The sequence below is a fragment of the Lactuca saligna genome, chromosome 8 (assembly GCF_052625555.1).
Source record: "Lactuca saligna cultivar CGN05327 chromosome 8, ASM5262555v1, whole genome shotgun sequence".
Classification (NCBI taxonomy): domain Eukaryota; kingdom Viridiplantae; phylum Streptophyta; class Magnoliopsida; order Asterales; family Asteraceae; genus Lactuca; species Lactuca saligna.
In genome coordinates, this window is record NC_136424.1 from 2,527,077 (window position 1) to 2,540,600 (window position 13,524).

A 13,524-nucleotide genomic window follows, 5' to 3' on the forward strand; every position below is an offset into this window, starting at 1 on the left:
AATAATAACCACCACCGTAAGGTGGTGGCCGCCGCCGTGAGCAGCCATCGACCACCACTACCCGAGGTGGTAGTGGGTGGTGCCCCACTAGCAAACCCTAATGGGCCTAGAGATTAGTTTTGGGCTTAATGGGCCATGTTTGGGTGGAAAACCCTAATTATAAGTATTGGGCCTTACACTTTGTTGGTTTTGACAGGCTCTTCACAAGATTCCTACAGAAGAGAAGTAACAGGGGACAAAAAGAAAGTTTTTACAGAGGGGTAGTTTAGGCAAAGGTTTTGTATTGTATTATTTCAAGTGGAGGAGATGATTACAACGTACACAATGCCTAGGTATTTAAACATAAAACAATGCTGAAAAATAGGAACTAACTACCACTTAACCAAAGACCAGGTAACAACTTACGTGGCCTTGATTTATTCTCCCTATTGAATTAAACGTGCATAATTGTAAATAACTAAGCTTCTGAATTATTCCAACATTCTCCCCTTAATTCAGAACTTGATTGACTGAATTCACTCCAATCAAACTTCTCATTTCTTCATACTTGACTCTTGCCATTGACTTTGTAAGAATATCAGCTCTCTGTTTCGTACCACATACATGATTTACCACGATCTCCCCTGTTTCGACACATTCACGGATAAAATGATATCTTATATTGATATGCTTACTATGTCCATGGAATACTGGATTTTTCATTAAGTCAATAGCTGATCGGTTGTCAACCAACAGCTCCACCGGTGGTATCTTTTGCCCTGTTATTGCAGTAAGTAGTCGTCGAAGCCAGATGCCTTGGCAAGCTGCTTGTGTTGCTGCCATAAATTCTGCTTCACATGATGACAGAGCTACACTTCTTTGTTTTTGAGAGGACCAAGTCACTAAGTTTCCATTCATGTAGAAAGCTGTACCACCTGTACTTTTCCCATCTTCCAGATCTTTCCCAAAATCACTGTCTGAATACCCTGTGAGCGTGACTCGTTTGTCCCCTTTGCTATACACTAGACCATAATTTAAAGTTCCTTTTATGTACCTGAGTATGGCCTTTACAGCTTGAAAGTGCTTTACTGTTGGCTTTTCCATAAAGCGACTAACTACTCCCACTGAGAATGAGAGATCAGGACGTGTGTGGGTTAAGTACCTGAGTGCTCCTACTATGCTTCGGTATTCAGTGGGGTCCACAGTCTCCCCTTCTTCGTCTTTAAGTAGCTTCAATTTGTGATCCATGGGTGTCCTCGTTGCATTGCAATCCATCATACGAGACTTAAGAAGGATGTTCTTCGCATATGCTTCCTGCTTCAATGTGATCCCTTCTTCATTTTGGTTCACTTCAATTCCCAAATAATAAGTTAAAAGTCCGAGGTCGCTCATCTCGAATTTGACTTTCATCTCTGCTTTAAACTTTTCGACATCCTTAGAGCTGCTTCCGGTGACAAGCAGGTCATCTACATATACTCCCACAATGAGAGTGTTGCCGTCTTTCTTCCTTGTGTAGACAGAGTATTCTTGATAGCACCTGATAAACCCCAAATTCTTCAGATGCTTGTCAAGACAGGCATTCCACGCTCTAGGTGCTTGCTTGAGCCCGTAGAGAGCCTTTGAGAGTTTGTACACCTTGCCTGATTCATCTTGTTTCTCAAAACCTTCAGGCTGCATCACGTAAACCTCTTCTTTTAATTCTCCATTCAGGAATGCCGATTTTACATCGAGATGGTGTACCCACCATCCACTGGACCCTGCAAGTGCTAAAATGACACGTACTGTCTCAATTCTAGCCACGGGAGCAAAAACTTCCTCGTAGTCGATCCCTTGTTTCTGTACATACCCTTTAGCCACAATTCTCGCTTTGTGTTTCGAGATTCGGCCATTTGGGTCTTTCTTCAGCTTGTATACCCACTTCAATCCAATCGCTTTTCGCCCTTCAGGTAGATCGACCAGAGTCCAGGTCTTGTTTCTTTCAATCGAAGCCAGTTCTTCCTTCATCGCATCGACCCACTCTGCTTTAGTCTTCGCTTGTTGGTATGAGGTCGGTTCTTCTTCATTCCGGAGCAATAAGAGTTCTTCTGGGGGCAAATGTATTTCTTCTGTATCTTCGTATAGGTCTGCAAGTGTACGATAGCGTTTTGGGGCGCCACCGCCGGTGGAACTCGAAGCAGTGCTGGGAGACGGAGACGAAGGTGAAGTTGAGGATGCCGATGAATTTGGAGTTATCGGCGAGTCACCTGGACCATCATATTGATTCGGTGAATAGTTTGGGCTGCCATCAGACACGAATGGGCTTCCTTGTGAGTCCGTGTGGGGAGTAATGGGCTCATCAGCATCCGACCCGTAATCAGACCCTATACCGTGTTGTGGGGTATAGTGACCCGATCCGCCTTCGTCTTCAAACTCCCCCGAATCTGCAAAATTGAAACCTTCCACCGTGAAATTCATACCTGGAATTGCTCTAATCTTATCTTTCTCCCCCCAATTCCATGTTTGATTTTCGTCAAACACGACATCTCTGCTTACATACATCGATCCGGTATCAGGATCCAGCAACCGATGAGCTTTGGTCCCCTTTTCAGTTCCAACATACACGACTTTCTTTCTTCGATCATCGAGTTTCTTCAGATGACCCTTTGCTATCTTCATGTGTGCGATACACCCAAAAACCCTCAGGTGCCCGACATTCGGTTTCCTTCCGGTCCACATCTCATATGGCGAGGACTCCTTAAGTGTTTTCGAGCTCAGTCTGTTCAAGACATAGACACTATGGTTCACAGCTTCTCCCCACAAAACATCAGGTACGTTCATTGTTTTCAAACAACATCTAACCATCTCCAAAACTGTTCGATTTCTTCTCTCTACCACCCCGTTCTGTTGTGGAGAATAGGGTGATGTGTAGTGTCGATCGAGCCCGGTCTCGTTGCAATACATGGTAAATTCATTTGAGAGGAACTCCCCTCCTCTATCTGTTCTAAGTATCTTCATCTTCTCACCCGTCTCTATTTCGACTTTGGTTCTGAAATTCTTGAAGGTCTGCAATGCTTCATCTTTTGTTTTTAAAAGGTACACCCACATTACTCTGCTGAAATCGTCTACAAGCAACATGAAATACTTGTTCCCAGCTGGTGTTGGTGGTGAAACGGGCCCACATAGATCGCCGTGTATCAGCTCCAGCCTCTTCTTTGCTCTAAAGCTCGTGCAAGTCGGAAAGAGATATCTGGTTTGTTTCCCTTTGAGGCATCCTTCACAGGGTTTAGATGGAATTACCATCTTTGGAATTCCTTCAATCAAGCCTTTGTCAGCCATTAACTTTAACGAGGTAAAGTTTACATGACCTAGTCTTGTGTGCCATAGCCATGTTGGGTCTTTAATTTCAGCAGTCAAACATAGCGAATTAACTTCTTCAAGCTCAATTTTGTAAAGGCGATTTGGGGATTTTTGTACCTTCATCAGCAGCCTTCCTCTTCTGTCGTGAACCCATAGGAACGGCTCTTTTATTTTGATCTCATCACCTCCCTCTGATAGCTGGCCGAGACTTATGATGTTGCTGCACAAGTCAGGTATGTAATACACTTCTTCCAGTCTTCTTTGTTCACCATTTTTACATTTGAATAACACTGACCCTTTACCTTCAATTCTGACCCTGGATTCGTTTCCAAATTTAACATAACCTTGTATTTCTTCGTTCAGGTTGCGAAACTTCCTTCTATCGTCTGTCATGTGGTTGCTTGCCCCTGTGTCGAGATACCATAGCCTTGACTGATCTGTCTCTCCGCCTTTTGTCTTCAACTTTGGGTGAATATTTTCTTCATTTAAATATACTTCACCAACTTCTTGTTTGTTTTCCAGGGACACTAATAACAAGGCTGGCTCGTTATCTTCTTGGATCAGATTGTTCTCAAAGTTTCGTTCTTTCCGTGGGTTCGTACATTCAGCTGCATAGTGACCGTATTCCTGACAATTGTAGCATTGAATGCCACTCTTGTCTTGACTACCATTGTTACCTTCTCGTTGATGGTGTGAGCCACCTCTTCCACGGCCTCCACGACCACCATTACGACCACCATTACTCCTCCCTCTACCTCTTCCTCGTCCACGTGAGTTCCCAAAACCTCCTCTTTGCGATTTGGATTTGGAATCACTTCCTCCTTTTTTCTTGTTTCTTTCGGACCACTCTTGATGAGTCAAGAGAAGTTTTCTATCATCACCCTCACTGTGACCTTTTAGCCGTTCTTCATGAGCCTTCAATCTCCCTATCACTTCTTCAACTGGCATCACGTCAAGGTCACCAAACTGCTCCAAAGTGGACGCAAGTTGGATGAATTTCGGAGGAACGGCCCTCAGTAGCTTCTTCACTACATAGGCCTCTTCGATCTTCTCACCTAAGGTACGTATGGTGCTGACTATGTTGGTTACTTTCCCTGTAAAATCATCAACATTTTCTGATTCCTTCATTGTTAGGGCTTCAAACTCTGCCTTCAAAGTTTGGATTCTCGCTGTCTTCACACGATCTGCCCCAATAAACATGATCTTCAATGCTTCCCATGCCTCCTTTGCTGTTTTCTTCTCAGCCAACACCATCAGCAGGTCTTCGGGAATACCCTGATAAATGGCCGCCAATGCCATGTTATCTTTCTTTGCATCAACTAGGGTATTCGCTGTTCTGGGCTCCACCGCGTCCCAGACGCCTTGTGCTAACATGAAGACCCTCATCTTGATTGCCCACGCACCATAATTGGTCCTGGACAGCATCGGATAGTGCAGAGTAATATTTCCTTCCTTTTCACCGTTTCCGTTATTTCCTGTCATCTCTTCACGAGATTGTATTTTCATAAAACACCCAGATTCGCTCTGATACCACTTGTTGGTTTTGACAGGCTCTTCACAAGATTCCTGCAGAAGAGAAGTAACAGGGGACAAAAAGAAAGTTTTTACAGAGGGGTAGTTTAGGCAAAGGTTTTGTATTGTATTATTTCAAGTGGAGGAGATGATTACAACGTACACAATGCCTAGGTATTTAAACATAAAACAATGCTGAAAAATAGGAACTAACTACCACTTAACCAAAGACCAGGTAACAACTTACGTGGCCTTGATTTATTCTCCCTATTGAATTAAACGTGCATAATTGTAAATAACTAAGCTTCTGAATTATTCCAACACACTTGTGGTCCATTGGGATTCGATTGTGAATTAAGCCCAAATTATTCCATGCCATTTATCTAGTGGGGTAAAGGAATTAATGGATTAAGTCCTTAATGGGCTAATTGAGGAAATCCTAATATTTGAGAATTTATCAGGACACACATGAGACTTATTTAATAAGTGAAATATTAAATAACAATCATTGGCAGAAATTAATCTAAGCAATAATGGACTTAATGGATTAAGTCATTAATGGATTAAGTCCTTAGTGGGTTAAGCCCTTAATGGGTTAAGTGAGAAACACTTAACCCTAATTATCATTTTATGTGAAACCCTAATTTCACATGGGCTTGGTGTGGGCCATCCAAGAATAATCAAATGGACTAGAGTAATTAGTTGGGCTCTAGGGTAAGGCACATATGAAGGATTAGGCCCAATTTGGAAAATTGGGCCATAGATGGGCCATAGTCGGCCTAGTTGGTTGTATGATATTGGGCCCTTAGAATGAGACATGTTGGACTGGACTGAGCAATTGGGCCTTAAGGGAAGTCCATGTAGAGGTTTGGGCCTAATTTGGAAAATTAGGCCATATGTTGGGCTTTGATCCCTAGTTGACTTTGGGCCTATGGATTGGGCCTTGGGCTTGGGTAAGCCAAGCTAGAGGTAATGTAGTACTTACCCAAAGTATGTATTTATAGTTATGTGTTAGAACCCAATTATTAATTGGGTGTTATTTTGATGTTGACAGATCGGGAATCTGTCATCTAGCAGCTGGGGTCGTGTCTGCAGGACTTCAGCAGTGTGGGATTGAGTCTGCGGGACTTCAGCCGACCCGTTTAATTAGTAGTAGTTTCCGGACCTCGGTCCGATGCAGTATTTAGAATGTTTGATGCCTTCGTGGCTCAAACAGTGTTTATGTGTTATGTGTTCTGGGCTACGATCCGATGCAGTATGCAGTTTATGTGTTCATGCTAGTTGATATGTTTATGCTATGCTATGCTATGCTCAGTTAGTTTTCGGACTTCAGTCTGATGCAGTTAGTTCCGGACTTCGGTCTGATGCAGGGAACAAGGTCCCAGTCAGTTCCGGACTTTGGTCCGATGCAGTTAGTTCCGGACTTCCGTCCGATGCAGGGGACAAGGTCCCAGTCAGTTCCAGACTTCGGTCCGATGCAGTTTCTGGACTTCGGCCCAATGCAGTGGGTAAGGCCCAATATGTGTTTATATGTTATTGTATGGTATGTGGTAGTTTGGGGGAGCTCACTAAGCTTCATGCTTACAGTTTCAGTTTTGGTTTCAGGTACTCAGTTTTCAAAAGAGGAGCTCGGGAATATTGCAGTGCACACACCATTTGTTCAGCCTAGGATGTTTATACTCTGATATATTTGACAATTGTTATAATATTTTGAGATACATTGCTTATGATTTCTATATGAGGTTTATTGACTATGGTTTTATCATTAAACTAAACAAAATTTCCAGACTGTGTTTTTGGGATGTTACATTAGGTGACGCAGGATTCAAACCCTACTCAACGAGTCGGAAGGCCCTGACTCGACGAGTAGGCTCTGTAGAGAGAAACCCTAATTTTCAGGGGTTTTCACCCTATTTAAAGAACTCAACTACCTCTTGTACTCTCCCTTACCACCTTGTTAGCCAGAGAAAACCCTAGTTGGACCTTGCACCTTCTTGAGTGAGAGAAAGAGCTTTTGTGAGCAATTTTTGTGTGTTTGTGAAGGATTTTAGAGCTTGATGAAAAAGGAGCAAGGAGAGAAGCAGTAGATCCGATATCTACATTGTATTGGCCACCATCTTGAGGTATAAAGTCGTCGCCTTGATCTCTAGTTACTTAGATCCCTTTTCTTGGAAGTAAATGGTTATTTTTGGTGCAAAATGGAGTCATACTCGATACTCGTATCTGGACTTATCACAAGGATATGGTTCCAGATTTGGACCTCTCTAGGACCCTAATCGCATAAAGTTGCTCACTTTATCCAGCTTAACTCCAAATCTGGACCTCTCTAGGACCCCAATGGCATAAAGTTGCTCACTTTATCCAGCTTAAGCCCTTTCCATGCACAAAAACCTTGTAAGAAGCTTAGTTTTGGTGTTTTAGCTTTATGAGACCTTGCATGCACGTAACGTTTGCAAATTTACTTGCTAACTACACTACGAGAGGTTGGATCTGAAGTTTAGGACCTTGGATCTCACTGGAAAGGACTGAACACAAAAAGGACCGAAGGAACTCGTCAAGTCCCTTAGACAACTCGACGAGTCGAGTGAGGTTTTTCCCGTCTTCGAGCTTTTGAGCGATTTTGTGAAAGATTGGGGTTTCCGGACTTCATGGGTTTTTGGTATTCTGAACATTGAGGAACTCGATGAGTTACACAGGTAACTCGGCAAGTTAAAGAGTCAATAGGGAGGAACTCGACGAGTTGTTGGATACGACGAGTTGGGGTCAACACTATTGACCTTGACCATTGACCAGGGTTGATCTTGAGGGTATTTGTGGTATTTCGGGATTGTGACAAGTTAATCATATGTTGATTATAGGCAGTTGAGGAAGAGCGGTGTGTGGGATATACTTGATCTTAGCTTGTCAGTTAAACAAAACTAAAGAAACAATTATGTAGTTTCCTTCTATTGAAACACTAACTGGAATATGGAATAAAAACATCTTACAAAATGAGCAACAAAAATGGATGCGAAAGACATAAAACACAAGAATAATCTGGTGATAAAACCAGATTACAGGGCTTTGTCTTGAGTTGCACATAACCTAATTTTTTTATTTTTCAAAAATGCTTATTAAAAACTGAAAAAAGAGAACTTACATTTCTTAAATATAACTTTTTTTGTAATTTTGGTCCCCCAAAACATTCTCATTTTACTTGGAACAAAGATTAAAAACATTACAAACCTCAAAAAGGACCAAAAATTGCAGAATCATTGATAGTGGATGATGAAAATAATCTTATACCAAAAGTAAAACACAATTATCTATTAAAGTATTAAGAAATGATCCAGTAACAAAAACTGCAATACCTGATTGGCATTTCTTGTACAGAATGAGATGAAATCCATAATTTCTTAGCATAATTGGTTTGGCTAAAAAGTAAAAATAACAAATGTTCTCGTATATAATATTTTTTATTCACAATAGAGAATTGAATATCACCTCTTTTTATATTGACCACTTGTTTTTATAATGTGGCATTTCCCTTCCCCGATGTCCCAATTCGCTAAATAAAACCACACTTCATAAATTTTTTTTTAACTAAATAACAAATATCTTTGCAAAGAATTACCAGGCGTACCGAATAAGTACTGAAAGTGAACCTTTAAACATTGACAGAAAAACTAACTAAGAACATAAAAAGAAATGAAGTGAAAATTATGTTAGATGACTAAAACACCCATTAGTGATTTTTTTTATAGAATAATAGAATTACTATTTACTGAAAAAGAATATTTATGAAACAATTATTAAAAAACTAGTTATATAAACATCAAACTACATGCTCTAATTTCATAAACATTAATAGAAGTAACATGACATAAAAAATGACTTGTGAAGAAAAATAAATAATTGGTTATAAATATCAACATTATAGAGTTTGTATATTAGGACAAATTAGGGGAGAGAATAAAGAAGGAAGGATAAATTTAGTCTTTTCAATGAAGAAATAAATAATGGAATTTCAGTTCTTCCCAAGGAATGATAAAAAAAATCCTTTGAATATAGATTTTGGGGGAGTTTGATGAAGTCCAGTTCCAAACTTCCATCCATTTTGTCAACCAAATATGTAACTGAAGGAATCTCATATTCCAATTCCTTCAAATTTCTATGAAAATCAAACATGCCCTAAATTGCTCTTGGATTAAAATAGAAAAGGTAGGAAAGAAAAACAACATGCTGATTTTGAACATTTCATGTTAGAATTTGTTTTTTTTTTTTTTTTTTTTTTGTTCCAGAAAGAATCTCATCCACATCCTCTTTTTTGAGTAAACAGCCAAGATGCTGACTAGGAGAAGCATTAGACATCTGTCAAAAAAATCCAAGTCATTCAAGTTTTACTCTGTATCACATGGTGATACAATTATGAAATTCACATATATAGTCAATACTTTTTACATCATAGTAAAATTGATATTTAAGAAATGCAAAAACCTCTCTGATGATCCATCTTCGTTATCATGGACCAAAATAGAAAAGATCCATCTTGTTTGATAGGAAGGAGGATCTTTGTTCATTATAATTAAAACTATGTAGTTTTAAGTGGGAGAATGAGTAACAATGCACTTTAAAAACTTAACAGGATGATCAAAGGCTTCATGGGCTGAAAAGTTCTTTATTGAAAAATCAGAACCATGTTGGTGCAAAATCAGGTTGAGAATCTGCAGGGGCAAGTAAACAATAAAATTTAAACTCTTACAACTATGTGTAACTTTTAGACAGGTATAGTTTCTATAAGTGATCGCTTTGTGCATCATCAGTAATAAAAAAACTAAACTACTCCAAGGTTTTAAATCAAACAACTAACACTAAACATATAACTTTATACCTAAACAGATAAATATATACATCAACATTTATACCTCAACATTGTAACATGTGATGAATTAAACAATAAAGATAGATAAATTTGGTTGTCAAACATCAAACTGTAAGAGATTATGAACTAAACAATAAAGAAAGTTTAAGAGACCAATTTCAATTCAAAAACTAAACAATAAAGAAAGTTTAAGAGATTATGAAGTAGCCAGAAGTGGATTAATATGCTAGAAGAGTATGATCATAGTGAAAGACCAACCTACTTTGATTTTTTTTATGGCAATGTCATCAAGATACAAAGAAGATTTCATTGCTATGATTGGACAGATTTTTGAAAGTATGATGTCCTTAATAAGAAAGATTAAAAGTGCATAATATTGTCATAATGCAATGACCTTGTAAGAAAAGTTGAAATTACAACATTGTAATTGAAAGAAATGAAAGTAGGATGCTATAATGAACAAACTAAACAAAATTGACTGCAAGCACCAGAGGACTGCATTTAGATTTTAAAAGTAGAATGTACTAAAGATACAATGTCTTACTGATTCAGATTTTGAAAACATAATGTTAAAGTAATGAGTACCATGCTACAACTGGTTAGGCTTTGAAAAGAAACTAGTAAATTTTCTTAATAATAAAAAAAAATGAAGTTATAACACTATAAATGGCAACCAAAAACAAACATGCACAGCTTCACAAAGTACAATGACTTAATACAAAAAAAAAATTCAAGTACAATGTCCAAATTGGTTTGATTATGAAAGTATAATGTTATAATTGAAAGTAAAATGCTATATCTAGTTAGATATTCAAACTACAATGCATTTATCAAAAATTTAAATTAAAGAGTCTTAATTCTTAATATAGGAAAAATAATCAAAATACAATGTTTTAAAATGTTAGGTTCTGAAAGTATAATGTTATACTTTGTTGGATTTTCAGACTACAATCTCTTATAGAAAATCAAAATTACAATGGATTAATAGGAAAAATAATGGAAAGTATTATGCTGTAATCGGTAACCAAAATCAACCAAGCTTTACATTCCAAAGTACATTGTCTTAATAGGTTCAAATTTTCAAGAGGAATACAATAAAAGTACAACTTATTAATTGGTTAATTCTTGAAAACGTAATGCTATAACTAAAGGTATGATACAAAAACTAAAGTAAAATATATTAATATGAAGAAATGACTGGAAGTATAATGCCATAGTTGGTAACAAAGGTGAAGAAAGTTTACCCTATTAGACATTTCGCATGTATATTATTAATGATGGTCATTCATTTAGATATTTTCCAGTTATTCTATCAAATAGCCATAAAAAGAGAATTTGTTACATGATAACAATTGAAAAAAGTAGAAATGTTGCAGACTATGTGAGCCAAATAACAACCCATGATGATGATGATGATGATGATGATGATGATGATGATGACGACGACGTTAGCCACTATTACAATAAGATTAAAATCGAGTAAACAAACATGGCAAACCTAACACATTCAAACCTTGCAAAATTTAGAATCTCAATGTTATCATATAAGAAGTGGATACAATTTGGCCTAAACAAATTGAATTGAAGAAAATACCTGAGATTCGGAGTCCAAAACACTCTTCATCATGATCAGATGAGAATGTCTCTCCTAAAAATAAAATAACATTAATTTCCTGACACAAATCATCTCCATCACTGCATATTTATGTTTAAAACTTTACAACTTTACTTAAGAAATAAACCAATAGAAAATGATACAAAATAATTAAAATACATCTTACTTTTTGTACTAGATCCAACAAATTCATTGGATAACCCACACCCACAATGTTATCAATCCACTCCTCAAATACTGCCACTCCTATGAAGAATCAACAACTCCCACAGACATCAATACAAGGTTAAAAAGGTGAAGATATTTATGCCCTATTTCAATACTTCAAGCCATATTTGTTTATTTACCTGCACAAGCTTAACAGTTCATAAGAAAATAGTGTGTCAAAATTCAATTTAATGCAAGATTCCAACCACTAAAGACATTTTAGATAAATGACAGTATCTGCAAGCGTTCCCATAACCTCTATCACATGGTAATCTCAACTCTCAAGTAAAGTTTCCATTTCAAAGTAGAAATCATTAAATAAAAATTAAAAATCGAGTAGAAGTAATAGTACATCGAAGAATTAGAACGATGTTGGTGCAAAATTAGGTTGAGAATCAGCACGGGCAAGTAAGGAAATACTTTAAAACTATAAAATTTAAACTCTTACAACTATGTGTAACTTTCAGGCAAGTATAGTTTCTATAAGTGATTGCTCTATGCATCATCAGTAGTAGTAGTAGTAATAATAATAATAATAATAATAATAATAATAATAATAATAGTAATAATAATAATAATAATAATAATAATAATAATAATAATAATAATAATAATAATAAAAACTAAACTACTCCAAGGTTTTAAATCAAACAACTAACACTAAACAGATAACTTTATACCTATATACATCAAAATTTATACCTCAACATTGTAACATGTGATGAATTAAACCATAGAGATAGATAAATTTGGTTGTCAAACATCAAAGTGTAACAACCCATGATGATGAGGATGATGATGATGACGACAATGTTGTTGTTAGAAATAGCCACTATCACAATAAGATTAAAATCGAGTAAACAAACATGGCAAACCTAACACAATCAGACCTTGCTAAATTTAGAATCTTAATGTTATCATATAAGAAGTGGATACAATTTGGCCTAAACAAATTGAATTGAAGTAAATACCTGAGCTTCCAAGTCCAAAACACTCTTCATCATGATCAGATGAGAATGTCTCTCCTAAAATTAAAATAACATTAATTTCCTGACACAAATCATCTCCATCACTACATATTTATGTTTAAAAGTTTACAACTTTACTTAAGAAATAAACCAACATATAATGATACAAAATAATTAAAACACACCTTACTTTTTGTACTAGATCCTACAAATTCATTGGATAAGCCACACCCACAATGTTATCAACCCACTCCTCAAAGACTGGCACCCTATGAGTCCAATTTTAACAATTATTAAATAAATCTTTAATGAAATTTTCCTTTCTTTAAACCAATTGTTTCAATTTTCAGACAGGTAATATGGCTCTATGCATCAGTAATTAAAAAAACTAAATTGCTCCAAGGTTAGTGTATAATTAGTTTCTTATCTACAAACTATACATCTGTTAGATGGACCTCTTGTTTGTGATCCTATATATATATATATATATATATATATATATATATATATATATATATATATCCAAGAGACCGATTTCAATTCAAAAACTAAACAATAAAGACATAGTTTAAGAGATCATGAACTGGCTAGGAGTGGATTAATTATGAGTTTCATTTACCATGATGATAACATAATATCTTTTCAAAATCCAAGTTAGCTATCTTGGGTTGAAATAAATATGTGATACACTCTAAATAAATACAACTTAGAACCTAATTAAAATATCTGAGAACTTGTAAAGTGATAACCAAAACCAGAAATATTCAGAATGCATAAATAAACTAACATCTTAGGCAATCAAGTAAGGTTGGTTGATGACTATCTTACACGGAAATGAGTCATATGACACCGAAAAAGCTTCAATGCCATCGTTGAATTGAATTCCTAAATACATCACAAACAAATGGAATAAGCAATTTCTATTTCATGTGTTGAGACAGACAGATATCAAGAATTACCTTGATACCACCCTTGGGAAAGAACCAATCAAAATTAATTGTTTTTGGAACCCCTGAAAACTTAAAATCAAAATATTAAAAGTATAA

At 36.6% G+C, this 13,524-nt stretch overlaps 1 long non-coding RNA gene across 1 annotated transcript; it reads left to right on the forward strand.

Annotated features, from left to right (window-relative positions):
- The first annotated feature begins 3,713 nt into the window (after window positions 1–3,713).
- LOC145012425 (uncharacterized) lies at window positions 3,714–5,128 on the forward strand. Its single transcript, XR_013664490.1, has 3 exons — window positions 3,714–4,375; window positions 4,450–4,753; window positions 4,866–5,128. It is a non-coding gene; the product is annotated as an uncharacterized LOC145012425 (long non-coding RNA).
- The last annotated feature ends 8,396 nt before the right edge of the window (window positions 5,129–13,524 follow it).